The sequence below is a fragment of the Peromyscus eremicus genome, chromosome 5 (assembly GCF_949786415.1).
Source record: "Peromyscus eremicus chromosome 5, PerEre_H2_v1, whole genome shotgun sequence".
Classification (NCBI taxonomy): Eukaryota; Metazoa; Chordata; class Mammalia; order Rodentia; family Cricetidae; genus Peromyscus; species Peromyscus eremicus.
In genome coordinates, this window is record NC_081420.1 from 120,679,837 (window position 1) to 120,685,836 (window position 6,000).

General features: G+C 40.9%; 1 long non-coding RNA gene across 1 annotated transcript in view; it reads left to right on the plus strand.

The window, feature by feature from the left end:
• LOC131910763 (uncharacterized) overlaps positions 1–3,240 on the plus strand; it is a 42,431-nt gene extending 39,191 nt beyond the window's left edge. Inside the window, exon 3 of the long non-coding RNA XR_009379215.1 lies at positions 3,120–3,240. This is a non-coding gene — a long non-coding RNA (uncharacterized LOC131910763). The remainder of the gene's footprint in view (positions 1–3,119) is intronic.
• Positions 3,241–6,000: the final 2,760 nt, after the last annotated feature.

Below are 6,000 nucleotides of genomic sequence, written 5' to 3' on the forward strand. Positions count from 1 at the left end.
AAAGGTATTGCTTTTTAAAGATTCGAGTAAATGGTGCGTCCAGAGCCCTAAATATCTACTCGTTTTTATTTCTTTCCTGTGCATCTTTAGTATGCCTGATTTCCCTAACGTTAGGAAGATGAAGAAAACTCAAGTTTTAAAAAGAAAAGGAGAGTGAACACTAAGCAGTAGAGTAATCATTTCATTAAGAAATGTTTCCTCCAAAAACAATCTGTGCTAGGTGTGGTGCCTCATGCCTGTAATCCCATCACTTGGAAGGCTTGAGCTAAGATCAGGAGTTCAAGGTCAGCCTGGGCTATGTGAGATTCTGTTTCAAAAAATAACTTACTTATTATGAATTTGCTAAATACTCTTGACTTAAGTTGGCCTTGTGATAGAGACAGGCAGTTTGTAGCAAGGACAAAGTGAAATAACAGTCCATTCTTTTGTTGTTGTTGTTGTTTTGTTTTGTTTTGTTTTGTTTTGTTTGTTTTTTTTCAAGACAGGGTTTCTCTGTGTTGTTTTGGTACCTGTCCTGGAACTCTCTCTGTAGACCAGGCCGATCTCAAACTCACAGAGATCCACCTGGCTCTGCCTCCCAAGTACTGGGATTAAAAGTGTGCGCCACTACCACCCGGCCAACAGTCCATTCTTCAATACATTGCAAACCCCAACACATACTAGGATGACCTGTCTCCTGTAGTTTCAATAAATCTCCTAAAAGATGAACATGGAAAACCTCATCCCTGGCATATCAGTGTTGGATGGTCAGGTCTAATGAAAGACGAGCAGGCCATGAATGCCTCACTGGGCATGGCCTGAGCACATATGAGACCTCAAAGCCTGCCTCCACAGTGACACACTTTCTCCAACAAGATCACACCTACTCCAACAAGGCCACACTTCCTAATAGTGCCACTCCCTTTGGGGGTTATTTTCTGTCAAACCACCACACCCTCCCTCTCCCCATCCTCTCCTCTCCTTCACCTCTTCCCCTGTGATGAATTCTACATGATAGACCATGATGGTCTGTTCTTTGGTAGACAAGTGTGTACACACATGCAGCAGAAAGCAAAGTTAAGAATACTTAAATCACATGTCTCTGTGCATATCTCATGCAGGATGATAAGTACACAGACACTCTTCACATTTTCACTGCAGGAAAAAATCCTTGGCGTTCCACTAAGTTGAAGCCAAGTAGATAAACATCATGAGAACCTGAAAGAGCCCAGGCTCCCTTGTCCCAAATATCTTACTTTTAGAGAGCAATAAATATTTCACTTAGGAAACATGAAAATAAGTTATTGTAGACTTTTTAATATTAGAGTTGGCAAGGAAAAATACTAATCTTTTCACTCCATAATGTTTTTTTGCCTTCAATTTCTTTATCCACATATAAATATGTTAACAATTCCTTGATCAACCTCATAGATATGAGAGCCAAATAAAATAATGATATGTTATCAATATAAATGTATACAAATATTTAATTTAAGATACACTTGCTGATTGGCATTGGCATTGTGGAATCCAATGAGCTGTAGGTACTTGTGTTCAGTAGGCAAGAAAAGGATGAGTTCTGTAGGAAAGAAGAAGAGTGTGTATTGCAGGCAAGAAGAAGGATGTGGATTATAGGAAAGGAAGAGGGTTGCTGTAAGAAAGGAGAAGGATTTGTATTGTAGGTAAGGAGGAGGGCGTATAATGTAGGCAAGGAGAAAGGTATGAGCTGTGGGCAAAGAGAAGGGTGTGTACTCTATCAAGGAAAAGGTTTTGTGCTTTGAAGAAGGAGAAGGTGCATTCTTTGTTTAATTAGATGAGGTTGCATCATAAGCAAGGAGAAGTGTATGTGATGTAGGCAAAATATAGGGTGTGTGTTGTAGACAAGGAGAAGGCTGTGTGCTGTGGGCAAGGAGAATTATGTGTCCTGTAGGCAAGGTAGAGTGTTTTCAGTTTACTGCAGGCAAGGAGAAAGGTGTGTGCACTAGTCAACCTGAAGTGTGTGTGTGCTATGGGCAAAGAAAAGGGATGTGTATTTTAGGCAAAGAGAAGGATGTGTGCAATAGGCAAGTTCCAGTCTAGATGATGCTTCTAGGATACCCATATCTGCCAGTAGTATGACTGATGCTGGAATTCTTAGTGAGGGAGTGGTTTTAGTTCAACTTCAATCTCAAAGACCTCAAGAAAGCTATGCAATCTGGGAATGTTTATGAGGTATCTACAGCCATAGCTGGAGGCATAGTCTTCCACTGAACTTGAATGTGAAAACCAAGACAGAGAAATGAGAAAACCTTTAGTGAAGGATAGTGAAGGATGGGCTCCACCTCAGGAATCTTAAAAATTGAAAAGCAGTGGAATCTCCGATCTGCTAAGTGAAGCCAATCCATGAAGAGCAGCAAATCGAGCCTCAAACACTTGGACTTGCCTTGAGAAGCAGCAAGAAACTATGACAGTTCTCATGTTGGAGGGGAAGAGTGGTATGCGGAAAGCCATGTTCAGGCTACTATTGTACGAGATGTGGGGTTGTAAAATACCAGCTTAAGTTAGGAACCTACGGAGCTCATGTTCAGGAAATGGGATGAGAAAGTATAGCCAGAAACCTTATATAGGAGAGGATCTGAGCATCAAATGATGCAAGAATACAGAGAGGAGGGTCTCAAAAGGAGCTTAGAATGTGCTTTAAATCACACGAGAACCTTCCAAAAAGTCAGGGGCCATGGTTTTTGGAGATACAAACTCCATTTCCAAGGTAAAGGCTCTTGCCTCCAAGCCTGATGACCTGAGTGCAATCCCCAGGGCCCACACTGTAGGAGAGGCCAACCCCAGGAAGTTATCCTCTGGCCCTGTGGACATCGCGACATGCCTGCATCCACACAATAAATTAACAAATTAATTTTTAATTAAAAACCTCTAGTCTTCATCTATACACTAAACTAACAAGCTATTGATATTGGAATTCTTTGGTGTGTCTTTGAATAAGTGTATTTTCTAGAATACTATTTATTTATTCTGATGAAATTTTAGAGATATTTTTAATATCTTTTCTTACTGGAGGAGTATTTAGGAAGCAGTGAGTGAAGGGGAGACTGAAGGACGATTTTCCTGAATCATTTCACTGAACTTAATCATTTTATTTCTTTCAGTTGAGAATTAGCAGCCAGACCAGCAAAAACTCAGAGCTGGAGTGAAGAACGCCACGGTTCCTGTCCTAGAGCTGCCGACTAGCTGAAGAGTCATCGGCTTCCCCTGTTGGGTTTCCTGTCTTGAAAATGGTAAGATTAAATGAGTTTCTTCCTAAGATTTCCCCTTACACTGTGGGCTTGCACGGGAGATTTGGAGGGAGATTTCAGCTTGACTCTTCTTCATCTGCCACTTCCCAGCTTTGTGGAGTAGCCATGAAGTTTTGAGTCTCTGGTCTAGGCAGTTGCAGATAAATGTCTTTGGAGGAAAATGAATCTGTTTATAAGATTCTTGGGAACAGGCTTTGATTTTTCACTTTGGAATGAGACTGTTTTTCAAGCATTGGCTTCCACATCAGTCAGGAAATTGAAAACTGTGGAATTGACTGTACTGAATTGACTCAGTTTGAAATCCAACTTGAATCTATAGCAGCGAGAGCTGACAGAGGAGAATGATATTGAGATGCAGTGAAGCTTGCAAGTTCTCAATTCTACAAAATATATATGTCCAGAGTCCGTGTTTCCATGAATTCTGCTCAGAAAGTACTTCTCCATAAAGGAAACATCTGTGTCAGTCAAATGCCTAGACAAGTGCACCCAACATGCAGAAGCCGAACATATTCTGTGTTTATGAGAAAGAGACAGACAGACAGGGAAGGAGGGAGAGAGAAAGAGAGAGAGAGAGGCTTCTAGGAGATCACACACAGGCTGAACTGCTAAACGGAGAGGGTCTAGAGAGATGGCTCACCCATTAAGAGCACTTGCTGCTCTTACAGAAGACCTGAGTTTTCTTCCCAGCACCCATACATATCAGGAGGCTCACAATCACATGTAACTCCAGCTCCAAGGGATCTGATACCTCTGGCCTCCACAGACTCCTGCGCGTGCGCGCGCACGCGCGCGCGCACACGCGCACACAGACACACACACACACACGCATGCACTCACAAATTTAAAAACAATAAAATAAATATTTAAGAAAAGAAAGTGAATGTGGTCAAAATATGTCTTTTTCTGTTCCAAGAAATATGATGATTGTTTTCATATTAAAGTTATATCATATTTTGGGGTCAGATACCTAACCAATAGCTTACATTATTTCTATAGTGAGTTTTATATATCCCTCACATTCAGATTCGTGGGAACATATTAATATTTTTGGATCCTGGAAAATTATTAGAAGGTTGTGATGTAACCTACAATTTTGAGATTATTATTGATATCAAGCTGAATTGAAATGTTTGCTCTGTTGCTATTTCCACTTTCTTGTGGATACTGTTTAAAAAGATATGACACTAAGTGCTTCACTGGGAGTTACAATTTATAGGAACTGAAAGACAAATTCTGAACAAATTTACCACATTGCTCTCATTGTTCTGAGCTGTATTGTTTAAGTTGATATGAGTGATTTAATCAAATTTCAGAAGAGCTGCAGACACTTTTGGGAGACACGGGGTCAGATAGCCATGGCACAGTGTTTGCTCCAGCTCTGCACACTCGGGTCACAGCTGTAGAGATTCTGAAACCCTGGCTGTCCATCCTCACGTTAACAGGGTATGTCCAGATACTCCAGAAGCCTACCTGAACTTCAGACACTTTCTGCATCAACACCTACTTCCTCACACCGTTATCATCACATGCTCCATTTCAAAGAAGGTTGGGAGTACCAGGCTAGTCCACAGCTGAAAAACACAAGAAGCAACCTGAGAATTTCATATTTGGAAGCTAACTATAAACTATCAATTGAATGGACATTCCATCTCTTTCCAAACTCCTGGAAGTCCTATCTATTGACATCAAGTATGTGCATTGAGGTTAATACTAGGTACCTACAGACACCAAATGGCACATGGAGGGGAGGAACGTCTGTTTCATTCCTCTACATGATAGAGACAGTGAGCCCAAATCCCAAATGCTTTTGGAAATCCACACAAACATCAAATTAAGCAAAACTTAACAAAAGCTAGCCTATGATGCCATATGAGACAGAAGCCATTGAGGAGGGTATCTGTGGAGAGCTGAGGTTTTTCCCCTCAAACACTTCCCTCTAGTACACACTTGCTTCTGGAGAGCTGTGGTCCACAATCCACCAGGATTGCTCCCTGTGAGGCAGGCATGCCTCATCAGCTTGATATTGGAGCTCTGATAGGGACTTGTCAGTGTAGCAGTTGGGAGGGTGGATCTGTGCAAAGTGGTATCTTGAGAATGTAGAACACTCCTTAATAATGGTTGCATTACAAGGGCTCATTTCCCATGTCTTGCATCAGGAAGATTTATGAAGCTGTGTGGTCATGCCTGTAACTGGTGTTTTCAATGAAGAATAATCTAATTTCCCAGGGAAAATCACACTGATGTGACCTAGAGACATTCATGTTTTGTCACAACAGCATTTAATTTGAGCTGAAATTAGCCAGAATTACACCATGTTCCTGGCAAACTCTATGTTCCAAAAATATCACCATAGTAACATGTGTATTCTATCAACAACCCTCCTTTCATATTTTTTGAACTTCTCATTCTATCAGTGGTCCTGAAATGGATGAAAAAATTATTTTGGAGCACCAACATGTTGCTATGAGCAGTGTCCTCAACCTTCCTAATGTGTGACCCTTTAATACAGTTCCTCATGGTGTGCTGACCACCACCCATAAAATTATTTTGTTGCTACTTCGTAACTGTAGTTTTGCTACTGTTCTGAATCCTAATGTAAATATCTGATATGTAGGACATTAAATCGGCAACTCTCAAAGGGGTCAAGACCCACAGTTTGAGAAGCTATGCTATAAGGTATTTGTAACTCAATGCAAATGGCACATAGGGTTGGTTTTTCTTTTGTAATATTTTC